Here is a 13839-nt window from a genome sequence, read left to right as displayed (position 1 = left end):
TTACACTATGAATCTCACCCACCTAACAGCTAATAGTTTTGTAACTGCACTTCAGATTGGTAAATTCGACTTAATTACTCAAGCTTTTCCACAAACTTTTGCTAAAACCTTTAAAATCTTACTTATGCATTTCTGAGATGTTACTTCTTGGATAATATAGTGGTTTCTATTTTACTGGGGGAATAGGAAGGGACGGGGATTAAGAATCGTTTCACACAAGGAGTTTTATTTTTATAACACATTTAATGAAAGTAATTTTGAGAGAGAAATTCAATAAATGTGAGACAACTTTGGAGATCATTCTTGTCTGATAATTCAAACATCATAACCTTAGGCGAATCAATCAACATATCAGTTAAAATTGTCCATTTGGAACATAGTGGATTTATGTAATAAACACCAAATTTATATCATGAAATAGCCAGTCAAAATGCTTCACTGTTATAATCATCATCGTAATTCGAACCCACTCACAGAGAAGGCTGCAAAAATGAAAGCGACTAGCTAAGAGCAACTGACAAACAGTTGGTTGGCGTCTTGCCAATCGGGGTGGAGCTTGCTTCCATCACATCGGAAGTAGCAACATGGATTGTTGGTCAGCCGCCATTAATGCAACAGCGTCGGGCGGAAACTAGAAAAAACGAACCAGTCAGCTCACAAATAGAAGTTACGGCGTCCGGCCGACTTCATCCTTCAGGCAATCACTGGGTCGGTTTACTCAGTTAACTTACTAGTTACAACTACATAGTAGTGGCGACTTACTAGTAGCAACTACGTGTGTACTCCAAGAAACTTATGCAGCTGCACACACACCTATCAACAAGAGGGAAACGAAATATTTTCACACATTTTTTTTTTTTTTTTTTTATTGAAAATGACAAAAATCAACAGAAAAAAAAAAGGCGCAACGAAGGTCACCGAGGTAAGCAAATACGTGTCAATTTGAATCAGATCATGAAAACACTGGAGCAACCTGATCTATTAACTATATAATTTAAAAGTATCTCAACATATATATTTCACGAATAAAGCTATGAATTACAAATGTTCTCAATCTTAGATGCATGGTAGCTGTTAGTTGAAGCCTTACATAAAGGAGTCTCTTTGTATTGTATACATCATTAACTACAGCACAGGACCTAACATTAATAACAGTAGCTTTAAGAAGTTAGAACACCAGTGGTGGGACGTACTTAGAGCGCGAATTTTCTGAATCGGTGATGATGATATCCTAACGTTTGTGTAGTTTAAATTGTTTCCGAAACGTTATCTGTATAGTACAAAATTAAGTAGAGTTTAAATCATTTAGACAGGTGCCGTTCTCAGTAGTGAAGGTTCGAATCTCAACACATGGGGAAAATTGACCTTTTCAATAGGAGAGTTAGTCTGTCTATTACTGGAAATGCCAAAGAACATAATTCGCAAACTCGTCTTGTGGCCCTTCCTTCTTCCACATAATGTTGAGCACCTGAATCTCAATGCCTGTATTTCCTGAAATTAAAGGGAACAACTGAGTGGAGTGGGTAATAAAGATACTCATTCCAACAAGAACATTTTGCTATTATCGAGCTAGTCCTTGGATCAGGAAATAAATAAAAATAATAATAATAATAAAATGCTCGCCCATGAGTTTTTTTTTATATAGTAAACCATTCATACCATGGAGAAAAAATGGCTGGAATTGTTTGGGAGAATAATCTGTACAGAAAAAACATCAACAAGGTTATGGTGAATTGCCAAAAAGAGATCTAACAGGAACAGTATGTTTGGAAGAAGAAAGTTAACAAAAGGTATAATGTGTTGAGACAATGATGAGGATATCTGATATTCTGGGTAGGTTGGTGAAGTTTGTGTTAGGTCATTATTGAGAAAATAATTTCACTTCTCTTCTGGTTTGGTCTATCAAGTTAGAGAAGGAGAGCCAGTTTGAATTATGGATATTGAGATAAACGATTAGCAGTCTTATCATCAGAATTAGGAGAATGGTAAAAGCTTATATACAATGGGTAAAAAGATAAATGTACAGCAAGTTCCCAATCTTTAATGGTATGAGTCATAAAAAAAAAAAAAAAGAAACTCATGCATATCTATATACCATACACTGTTGAAGCTGCTAGTGGTATTTACTTAAATCTACTCTCAAAAGGTACAAACTCTTCTAATATCAATAACACATCAGTCCTTTTCTCTTACCTGTTTTTTATACACACACACTAAGTGCTTTAACTTCTGTTGATGTTAAGACATCACTTCTGTCAACATGGTCTAGAAAGGATAATGCTGGGTATAGAAAAAATGGCATTTATATGCTTTATACTAATGCCATGAGTATCCGGAATAAGGGAGAGGAATTGGTGGCACAGATAGCATCAGCCTGGCCAAAAATTATTGCGATCACTGAGACGTGGTTGACAGAAGGGGATATAACAACAGGAATAGAAGTCGCTGGGTATAGCATTTTTCGTCAGGATAGGAGGGGAAAGCGTGGTGGTGGGGGTACTGCTTATGATAAGTGATGACCTATGTCCTCTAAGAGTGGAGAATTTGGAAGGAAGTGAGACAAATGATTTTGAGAGCGTATGGTGTGAGGTAGAGGTAGACAAGACAGGATATTTAGTGGGGTGTTGCTACAGACCCAGGAGCACAGAGGATGGGAACCAGGAGATGTATAGACAGCTAAGTTTGGCAAGTGCAAGAAGAATGATTGTTATGGGAGATTTTAACTTCAGTAGTATAAAATGGAGAGAGGAAGATGCATGTAGCAATAGGGGAATGGAATTTCTAGAATTCTTGAGGGACAAATGTCTTAGGCAACACGTAACAGAGGGAACAAAAGGTTCAAAAGTTTTGGATTTGGTAATAGCATCAGAAGAGTTGATAATAACTGAGTTGACGTCTCTCCCACCAGTTGGAGAGAGTGACCATATTGTGTTGACTTGGAAAATGAATAGACATGCAGGAGTATCAAAGAGACGGGAACTTATGTGGAATTATAAGGCAGGTGATTATAATAGTCTTAGACGTCAACTTCGGGAAGTTTCATGGAGGGAGGAATTGGAAGGCCGGGATATCACTAGTGCGTGGGAAATTGTGAAAGAATATTTGTTATCAGCAATGGTAAGTTGTATACCACGAGTGAAGAAGAAGACGCAATTTGGAGTAAAGTGGATGACAAACAATACTAAACAGGAATTGCATGCGAAAAAGAGGCTATGGAAGAGATAAGGAGACAGGTGAAGAGATGCATGAGGAATATAAGACACAGGCCAAAAGAGTGACTAGTGTGGTAAGGAAAGCGAAACTGGAATATGAGAGGAGATTGGCCCTAAGATCCAAAGAAAATCCTAGGGAATTTTTTAGCTATGTGGCCAGTAGGAGGAGAAATGACTGTGGAAGAATGATATTGTGGGATAAAAATGGGAATAGAGTGACTGATGCAGAGGACATAGTGGAATTGTTCAATGAACACTTTATTGGAGTATTTCATCCTACAGGAGTCAGTTTTAATGCTAGAGGGATAGGACTGGTTCGAGGTCTGGAGGTACAGGAGGGGAGTGTGTTTCAGATACTGAGTACTCTGGATGTCAGTAAAGCTGTGGGACTGGATGGTATTTCACCACGAGTTTTGAGAGAATGTGCTAGGGAATTGACAGTGCCTTTAACGTGGCTTTTCAATGAAAGTCTGGCTTTGGCAAAGGTGCCCAGGGAATGGAAGGAAGGTAAGATAGTGCCATTGCATAAAGGTGGTAACAGACTGGAAGTGTCTAATTATAGGCCAGTCTGTGTGTCATCAGTAGTTGTTAAGATCTTGGAGAAAGTAGTGAGGGACCGTATACAGCATTGGGCAGATGAGGGTAATGTTATCTGTGAGAATCAACATGGATTTGTGAAAGGACACTCTTGTTTTAGCAATATGCTAGCCTTTTATAATAAAGTTACAAGAACATTAGATGAGGGAAATGCATATACTGCGATTTTCTTAGACTTGGCAAAGGCATTTGACAGGGTGCCACATGATAAGCTGATATTTAAATTGCAGCACATGGGTCTGGATGTCAGATTGGTCAACTGGATTCAGAATTGGCTGTCTGATAGGTATCAGAGAGTTGTGTATGGTGGAGCAGTTTCCAGGCGGCAGAGGGTTACAAGTGGGGTCCCACAGGGACCAGTACTAGGAGCTATATTGTTTAACCTTTATATCAATGACATAGCCAGTGGTTTGCAGGGGGTTATTCAGTTGTTTGCGGATGATGCGAAGCTGGGAAGGATTATTAGTAATAGTGCAGATCTGGTAGCCCTGCAAGAGGATTTAAATAAGCTAGATAGATGGGCAAATGAATGGGGATGTCAGTTTAATGCAGCAAAATGTAGTCTTGAGGTTTGGGAAACATCGATGGGATGCTGCATACTCTATGGGAGGAGTTATACTGGAGGAAGTAGGGGAAACAAGAGATCTGGGATTGATGATTGATAGAAACCTGAAGTGTAGGGGACATATTGCAAAGGTGGTGAAGGTAACACAGAGGATTGCTGCTATTATGAGAAGGACACTGACCTGCAGAGATAAGAGGGTTATCATTCCGTTGTATAAGTCTCTGGTCAGACCACACTTGGACTATTGTTCTCGGATTTGGTCCCCAGGATTTGAAGGGGATAAATTAACTGTGGAAAGGATACAAAGATGGATGACAAAGATGGTTTCAGGACTGTACAAGGATAGTTATGAGGATCGGCTGAGAGAATGTGGACTGCAGAGTTTGGTTGATAGAAGGAGAGGTGATATGATTGAGACTTTTAAACTGTTGAGAGGTGGTTACAGGGTTGACACTAGGGAGTTCTTTTGCTTGGTTGAACAGCGGGAAGGAGTGATGACAAGAGGCCATCCCTGGAAGTTACGAAAGGAAACTGTGAGCAAGACGGTAAGGAGTGGTTTCTTTGTGTGGAGGGTGGTTGAGCCGTGGAATGCATTGCCTGATGGAGTGGTGGGAGCGAGAACGGTCAGTGAGTTTAAAGAGTGGTATGATAGACTTTGTGTTTCTCATGGGGGGACCTCCCCTCGATGAGTCTTGACAGATTTTATGTCTTAGGAAGGACCTCCCTCGATGAGTCTTTTGACTCCTTGGAGGCCTGAATAATAATAATAAATAATAATAATAATAATGAACAATCTCCATACTAACCAAGTATGAGAGTCACAAACTCATTTCCCTTATTTGGGATATCCCCAATTTGGACAGTTTATGTGCTTTAAGAAAGAATGTTTTTCTAATGCTGCCATTCAATCTCCAAGTCTGGTTCTTGCTTTCACTTTTTAAATGAAAGCAAGAACCATATTTCGGTAACATTTATTCAATATTATTTCCATATTTGATTCTACAGCTGCTTAATTTGATTCTTTTGAAGATTTTCAACATTTTTTTTTCTTTTGAACGATATTACTTTTTATCTCACCCAGATTAAAATGATGACCATTCCCAATTCAAATCCTGTTTACTCACTCCTACTTGTGTCTAAAATACAATACCATAGTATTATTAGTAAGACTTTCTAGTGTATTCTTTTTACATGAATGTATACACATTTCTAAGCACGAACTTGGCATTCATGATGACTGGTCATTGTGTGGGAGAGAAATCCACCCAAGTATTTTAAAATGATTATTACTCAGTTGTACTAAAGTTGCAGATTTAATCTGCAACTTTAGTACAAATATTAATTAATATTTTATCAGTTTTAAAATTTTTACAGAGCATTTTCACAAATGAGTTTTTATCATCTTACCACACAGTATATCGATAAGAATCAGTTTTTGTCACTTTCCTTTCCAATGATCCAAAGAATTTTACTCTTCCTCATTAGCGAAACTTACCAGAGCCACTGAAGCAATCATGTTGTGCTGTCCAAATTTCCATTTTGAAATTTTCCACCATCCTACTTACTATTCAATAAATTTATTTTCATGCTTATTTCAAATGACCTCTCATCTGGTTTGGTCCATCAGAAAATTCCTTTATCTTTTACTATAAATACATATGTAGTATATTTTGTTTTGCTTTAGATGAAGAAAATCGTGAATTATAGCCCTTTTACAATTGAAGAGATTAACAATTACTTTGTTTGCATAAAATGGCAAATGATAGAAATCTTGAACAATAGCTGTTCTGTGATTTTCAAGATCATTTCATATGGATCTTAATAAAAACTGACTTCTTTCTTGGGGAAAAAAAGGTTGTTTGCAATATGCAGCAAAAAGTGTTTTCCACACACATTCTGGAATACTGCAAAAAAACAAAATCTGTGATCACCAATGAAATATGAAACCACTGCAGAAATAACCAAGTTTCAAAGTGATGTCAGAACCTGCAGTTAAATCCATACACTTGAAGTTGGTAAAATAAATTGTCTAATTAAGATTGAAAGAAGACAAGGTTGTGAAAGTTTGCTTCAGACATCCTGCATATTGGAAAAAAAAAAAAAAAACTTCATTGTGTGAAGGCAGTGCAGTTTACCCACCTCATTAGCTTGGTTCCTAAAAATTAAAGATGCCAAGAAATTATATTGGTTTAATCCTTTATCCAAGTGTAAGAAAACAAAGTTTGCACCTGAACTATTTTCAGGACTGGGCAACTTGTATAAAGAGGCTAATGACTTCACATCACTTGCATTTTTGGAAATTATGGAGACAACTACCGTGTTTGAATAAAAACTTTAGTTTACTATTACTAAAATTTTACAATTCGATGTTTCGACCTTTATGTCAAGGTCATCTTCTGGAGCGTACAAATATACACAGGAAACAAGCTATACTACAATCATACTGGTTCGTTAAAGACACTGACTAACCGCTACCACAATTGTTGGCCTGACCTCTGGTGGAAGAAGAAAAAAAAAATTATACATCAACGCTAAAGTCCTATTATTTGTGTTGTCTACTATATACATATATTAACATTATATTAACATCATTCCAGCCAGTTGGAGTGGAATGGTTTCTAATAATAGCAGATTGGCTAGAGTCCTGACTTGTGTTGAATCTTTCATATTAGGTTGGCTGAATGTGTGCCATCCAGATCCTTGGAATTTTCATACCGTCTTTATTGTTGATATTTGGGTGGTTTATCAGGATTTCGCAGGATTCTTTAAATTTTCTTTCGTACCATGTTTTTGTGCGGTATAAGGAGCAGGTGCTTTTCCAGTTGATTTGGTGTAAGGTGTTGAGTGCGTGGTCTGAGAGGCCTGCTTCACCATAATGGTTATATTTAATGTGTCTAATGTGTTCTTTTTTGCGTATAGGGATTGTCCGTCCTGTTTCACCAATGTACGGTAAGTTACAGGTGCAGCGGATGCAATAGACTCCAGGATGTGCTAATGGGAGGAGAGGGTCCTTAGAGGAGCTGAATATGGTTTGAAGTTTAGTGGGTGGTTTAAAGGTGGCATTAAGGTTATAATGTTGTAGGATTCTGTTGATTTTTTCTGATAACCCTTTAATGTATGGGATGGCTATGGTTTTACTGTAGTCTAGATTCGTTTTTGTTGTGGTTTTATAGAGTATTTTATTGACAGTGTTTTTGTTATAGCCATTGTTTATGAATGTGTCACTAATGATTTTTAGTTCTTGTTTCAGGGCCTGCTGGTTAGAGCAAATAGTTGTGGCTCTGTTTTTAAGGGTGTTTATGACTCCATATTTTTGTGCTGGGTGGTGATATGAATTCGCATGTATGTACTGGCCCATGTGTGTCGGTTTTCGGTAGACCGTGAAGGATAGATTGCCTGAAGGAAGACGTCTAACTAGTGTGTCTAGGAACGGGAGCGAATTTTGGTTTTCGATTTCGATGGTAAATTGTATGCGTTCGTGTTGTTTGTTTAGGTGGCTGAGGCATGTGTTAAGCGTTTGTCGGCCGTGCGGCCAGATCGCGAACACGTCGTCAACGTATCTGAGCCAGATTGTCGGTCGAAGCATGGCGGAATCAAGAGCCCTTTGCTCAAAGGTTTCCATATAGAAGTTCGCGATTGGGGGGGATAATGGTGAGCCCATGGCCGTACCTTCCTTTTGTAGGTAGAATTTGTTTTGCCACACGAAGTAACCGGACTTTAGTACGTGGGCAAAGAGGGCCGTAATGTCGGGAGGAAATTTGTTCTGTAGTAGGAGAATTGTGTCATTGATGGGGACATTAGTGAAAAGGGCAGAAACATCAAAACTGACTAATAAGTCGTCTTTGTCGAGTGTTATGTTTTTGATTATATTTATAAAGTGTTGTGTGTTTTTCACTTGCCTTAGCATCCCCCATTGCAAAGCACATATCCTTACGGACGGTTTCGACCTTTATTGAGGTCTCATCAGTGGGAGCCAGACACAGAGGTGATACTAAGGTTGAAGTAATGCAGCAGCCTTGCTTATTATGAAGGCTGTGTGTGTTTGAATCCCACATAATGCATGGATGTTTGTCAAAGCTTGCTCTGGACACGCATATATAGCTCAGAGTTTAAATGCCTTATCTTAAAAAAAAAAAAAAATGTAATAAAAAGTGTCCTTTTGCTATGCACCCAACTATTCAAAAAATGGACATCTGAAGTTAGCACAATGTTCCCAAAATGTAAAAGGTATCCTATTTTTGCATGACATTCAAGCTGTGGAAACATGATTTTCTAACATTCAAAAAAACAGTGATAATTATTAGTTTCCATAGCCAAGTCATTAATAATGCTAACTTTTGGCTGGAGAAATCTTCAGATCCTGTCTAGGATATACAGACAAATCGCCTTCAGGACACACACAATTTACAAACAAAAGAATACTAGTGGTGATAGGCAGAAGATGGCATTGGTGACGAATGGAAGTGGTGGAGGCAGAGAGCTGTAGAGTCGATGCCTGCCCTCAATGAGTCTTTGGACTCCTTGGAGGTGTCATGAAATAGTAATAATAATATGAACAACCTTTATAAGGCTCTCTCAAATGAATTTGGCAGGATTTTTCCTCATATATAAATGCCTTAAATTTGCTTTCACTGTAATTCAACCAGAACAACAGTTGTTTATAGTTCATCATCATCATCATCAAATTCCTGCCATGTACCCTCAAGGGGTGTACAGGATATGACAGTACTACATGAAAAAATTACATCATTACTAACTTCCTATCTACAATTTTCCTCCAAATCAGTCTGTTACTTGTCAAGACTCCAATATTATCAGATCTTATATTTCTATCATCTAAGGCACTTTGTACCGTATCAATCCACCTATATCTTGGTCTTCCTCTGGGTCGTTTTCCTGCCAACCTGGCAGAGAACACTTGTTTTGCTAATCTTTTCCTGAACATTCTATTTAAGTGACCATACCATCTGAGATTAGCTCTGCTAACGCATTCCTGGATGCTGACAATGTCAAGTTGTTTCCTAATATCCTCATTTTTAATATGATATTGCCATTGATGCCATCTGTTCACGCCTCTAATCTTTCTCAGGACTCTCATATCTGCGGTCTCTAGTCTTTGGTCAAGTGTTTTACTTCTGACCCAGCTATCAGATCCATAAGTTAAAATTGGTTTGAACACAGTCTTGTATACAGCTAATTTAGTGTTCCGACTAATTTCTTTCTTATTCCATATGAATTTATGCAATTGACTTCCTACGATACCAGCTTTGCTGATTCTGTTGTCTATTTCTATATTTAGTTTACCATCTTCAGTAAAAATTTTGCCTAAGTAGCTGAAATGTTTTACTTGTTCCACAGGTTCTCCATTCACAACACAGTTGACATTTTCAATGATTCTGCCTATTTTCATTGTCTTTGTCTTTTTATTGCTGACCTTCATACCATATCTATTACAACAGCTATTCAATTTAGTCAGAGAATCTTGCAGACTTGTAGCGGATTTATTTAGAAGTATAACATCATCCGCATAAAGCAAAGAGCTGACATTAACATCTCCAATTTTGATATCAGGTTTAATACCACATTCCTTCATGATGTGATCCATATAGATAATGAATAACAGAGGGGATAATGTACATCCTTGTCTCACACCAGATTTAACATTAAACCATCTTCCTGTACTTCCTTCAATTCTAACTGCTGACTCACAACTCAAATAAAGACTAAGTATTGCTTGATATAATGCCCCATTGACACCATATAACTGCAGCGTATTGAATAGCTTCTCTCTTGGCACCTTGTCATATGCCTTTTCCAAATCGACAAAACTTAAATACAGATCTTTGTTATATTCCCATGCTTTCTCGACTATTTGTCGTAAAGTGAAGATCTGATCCTGACAGCCTCTATTTGGCTTGAATCCAGCTTGTTCTTCACCAAGCTTTTCTTCCACAATTCTTCTCAACCGTTTCTCAAGTATACTTGCATAGATCTTGCCAGGAACACTCAGTAGGGAAATACCTCTGTAATTCTCACATTCAGTTTTATTTCCCTTTTTATATATGGGTACTATGAGAGCTCTACTCCAATCATCGGGAATTCGTCCCTCTGTCCAGGCTTTCTGAACTATGCAGTGCAGCCACTGTAAGACTCTTATACCACCATACTTCAGCATTTCTGGTCGAATATCATCTACTCCTGCTGCCTTTCCACATTTCAAGCCTTTGATGGCTTTTTCTACTTCAAGTATGGATATGTATTCCTGACTGCATGCCTGGTCAGTGTTTTTTTATCACTGTGCTGTCATCACTGCTTGTTTCATTTAGCAGTTTTTCAAAGTAATTACTCCATACTTCAAGGATATCTTTTTCTCCTGTTTTCATTTCACCTTTATCATCTCTAATTCCTTTTACAGCACTCTTTCCTCCATTCCTAAGCTTCTTCAACAACCTCCAGAATATTTTGCCACCGTCTTGATATTTATTTTCTATATTCTTGCCAAAGTCCTCCCATGACTTTTGTTTAGCTAGTTTTACACACTGTTTAGCTTTCTTACATTTGTCTCTGTATTCTGTAAGAGTAAAAGCTGACTTATTTGCCAGGAACTTTTGATATGCTTTCTTCTTTTCCTTCACTGCCTCTTTAACTTCCTGTGTCCACCAGGGAGTTCTGATTTTTTTATCTTTGCACACAACCTCACCACATGCTTCTCTGGCAGAATCAATCAATGTTTCCTTCAGAGTTTGCCACTGAATATCCAAGGTTTGATTCCTGTTCTCAAACTCTTTCATTTTCTTTTCAATAATATTTCTGTATTTTAGTCTACAGTTTACATCTGAGAGCTGCTCAACTTTTATTCGCTTTAAAACTTTCTTACATGTTATTCTTTTCAATATGAAATTCAATTTTATCCTGCTCAAGACTAAATAGTGATCACTTCCAATTTCAAATCCTCTGGACACTCTGGTGTCCTGCACCAGGGAGAAAACATCACTATCAACAATAACATAGTCAATGAGACTTTTCTTATTCCTAGCCTCTTCTCTCCATGTGAATTTGTGCACATTTTTATGTTGGAACATGGTGTTAGTAATAACCAGTCCATGTCCTGAGCAGAAATCCAACAGATATTTGCCATTATTATTAGCTTTGCTCTTTTCTCCAAATTTTCCCAAAATATTTTTGTATGTCTCACAATCATTTCCTACTCTACTATTTAGATCCCCAACAAGGACCAACTTTTCCTTTTTCATTGTGTCAGTTGCTTTTTCTAAAGCCTCAAAAAATTCCTCCACTTCTACCTTAGTAGAACCTTCTGTGGGATGATAGGCACAAATAAGTTTCATTGTCGAGTTCCCCATTCTCATATTTGCCCACATTACTCTACTTGAGACTGACTGCCATTCAAGAAGATTAGCCTCGTATTTTGTGTTGAATACTATGGCTACTCCTTCTTTTCCTTGATTGTTATTGCCTGAATATAACATTTTGTATTTATTGCTCAGAAAGATCTCACCAGTTTTGGTCTTTTTTTGTTTCAGTCACCCCTATTATGTCGATCTGGTACTTATCTAATTCCTCAGCTAGCTCCATTTCTTTGCCATTCAGGCTTCTTACGTTGATAGTACCGATCTTTAACTCTGGTGATGTTGAGCTGGGGTTTGTTTTCAGATTTGTTCCAGTAGCTGACTTTTCGCTGTCGCCCTGGTTCCCTGGCGAAAACAACGGGGGCCTTGTTTAACCGGGCGACGCCCCAGCCGCCATGAAATTTTGTCATGTTGTACCATCATTTTTTATTTTGGTTTAACCAATAAGAATACAATTTGGTCGGCTAAATCCCAAATTGCCAGCCCATCCTCGTTTGTTCAGTATCAAAGTAGATACCCAACAGGGTGCACCACGAGAAGGTGAGGATTGGACATTAGGTCAGAAGCCCTGGTCGGTTCTCCGCATTCCTTTAAAGGCTATGTGGAGGTCTCCTCTCAGTTATACAGCTTTGACCCTTAAGCACCCCTTAAGGGTCAAAGCTGTATAACTTTTTGTTTATAGTTTTCTCTGCAAAACAAAAATTAACTTTGAGTAACTATAGCTTAGTTACTATGTCAACAAGTGCATACCACACATTCATTTTTGTATTTTTAATGTAAATTTTACCCATGAAAAAAAAAAAAAAAGCTGCAAGCCTATGTCACATTAATATTAGTATTGTGGATGGACTAAGAGTTGGATAATATTGAAATTCTGCTCATCCCAGTGCCATATCTTTGCCAGAGTACCACAGGGATCCCAGCTAGCTCCATTGCTATTCTCTATATACATGTCAGACATTCCACACAACCCAATGTCATCCATCATGGCCTTATATGCAGATGATACAGCATTATTAGAGAGATCTCTCTGGTTACACCTAATTACTAAAAAGCTAAAAGAAAACATTCTAAAGTTAGAGAAATAGTTCTCCAAATGGAGACTACAAGTGAATCCCCAAAAGAGCGGTATCTCCTGCAGGAGATGTCTTACTATTCAATACTATAATTCCCTGCAGACAGAAACAAAATACCTTGGTGTCATGCTAGACAAAAAAAAATTAACTTTTAACCAACACATCAAGACTACGTGTGCAAAGGCATCTAAAGCCATTGCCCAGATCTACCCCCTAATTAACAGGAATAGCAAGCTAAACATCAGAATCAAATTGCTTTTATACCAGCTGATGATTCGTCCCATAGTCACTTATGCTTCTCCAGCCTGGAGCCATACCTCCAACACTAACATTCTCAAACTGCAACGTGTACAAAACAAGTGCCTGCAAATGATTCTAAATGCCCATGGTTCATCAGAAACAATCAAGTTCATCGAGATACTAATATTCCTTATCTCTTCTCTTTTCTACAATCTTTAGCAACAAAGTTTTTCCTAAAAACGTCCAAACACCCCAACGATTCTAGTTCAGCAAGCTGTAGCCTACAAGGCAACGGATATATTCAAACATAAAAGACCAAAAGCCATTTCAACCTGTAGCAATGCATAATCTCCATGCCCATTCAGGGCGAGCAAACTGCTCATAAAATTTTACCCTCACTGTAGCCATAACAGATGACGGGGAATATGAAAAGCATCTTGCTTCACCCCTAAAGCCATTAAAGTCCAAACTTAAAGCAAACAATAAGGAATTGAATGAAGAAACAGTACAAACACATGCACTAAATTGGAATCCCTCTATGTATACAGTCGCATGTTCGTGGATTAAAACTATTGCGCTGAAAATAATTAAAATTTATTAAAAATAAAATATAAGAGATTACAACTTTATTTAATGCAATTAAGGATAACAATTTCTCACACATTTGGAATTGTGAGGCAATCATTACAATTGAGGTTAAGTCAGTGAAATAGAATTTCAGTACTTTCTTTGTATAATATATACACGCGCGCGCGCACACGTGTGTGTGTGTGTGTGTGGTT

General features: G+C 37.8%; 1 protein-coding gene and 1 long non-coding RNA gene across 11 annotated transcripts in view; one reads left to right on the top strand and one right to left on the bottom strand.

Annotated features, from left to right (window-relative positions):
- The window catches only part of LOC150105365 (uncharacterized), a 521942-nt gene that overhangs the window by 320550 nt on the left and 187553 nt on the right, over window positions 1-13839 (bottom strand). The window contains exon 1 of one of the 10 annotated variants that reach the window (XM_090394102.1): window positions 123-339. The exons of 8 other annotated variants lie outside the window; for them this stretch is intronic. The gene's annotated coding sequence lies outside the window, so the exon portion shown is untranslated. Of the gene's footprint in view, window positions 1-22; window positions 71-122; window positions 340-13839 lie in introns of those variants that run through there. One more of the 10 variants, XM_090394101.1, reaches the window with a different exon arrangement.
- LOC150105366 (uncharacterized) overlaps window positions 336-13839 on the top strand; it is a 54245-nt gene continuing 40741 nt past the window's right edge. The window contains exon 1 of the long non-coding RNA XR_016548441.1: window positions 336-922. This is a non-coding gene — a long non-coding RNA (uncharacterized LOC150105366). The remainder of the gene's footprint in view (window positions 923-13839) is intronic.

The sequence above is a fragment of the Typopeltis vanoorti genome, chromosome 6, assembly GCF_054136105.1.
Source record: "Typopeltis vanoorti isolate ZY-2024b chromosome 6, IOZ_Tvanoo_1.0, whole genome shotgun sequence".
Taxonomy (NCBI): domain Eukaryota; kingdom Metazoa; phylum Arthropoda; class Arachnida; order Uropygi; family Thelyphonidae; genus Typopeltis; species Typopeltis vanoorti.
Note: the sequence above shows the minus strand (reverse complement) of the source record. Positions and strands in the feature narration are given on the sequence as shown.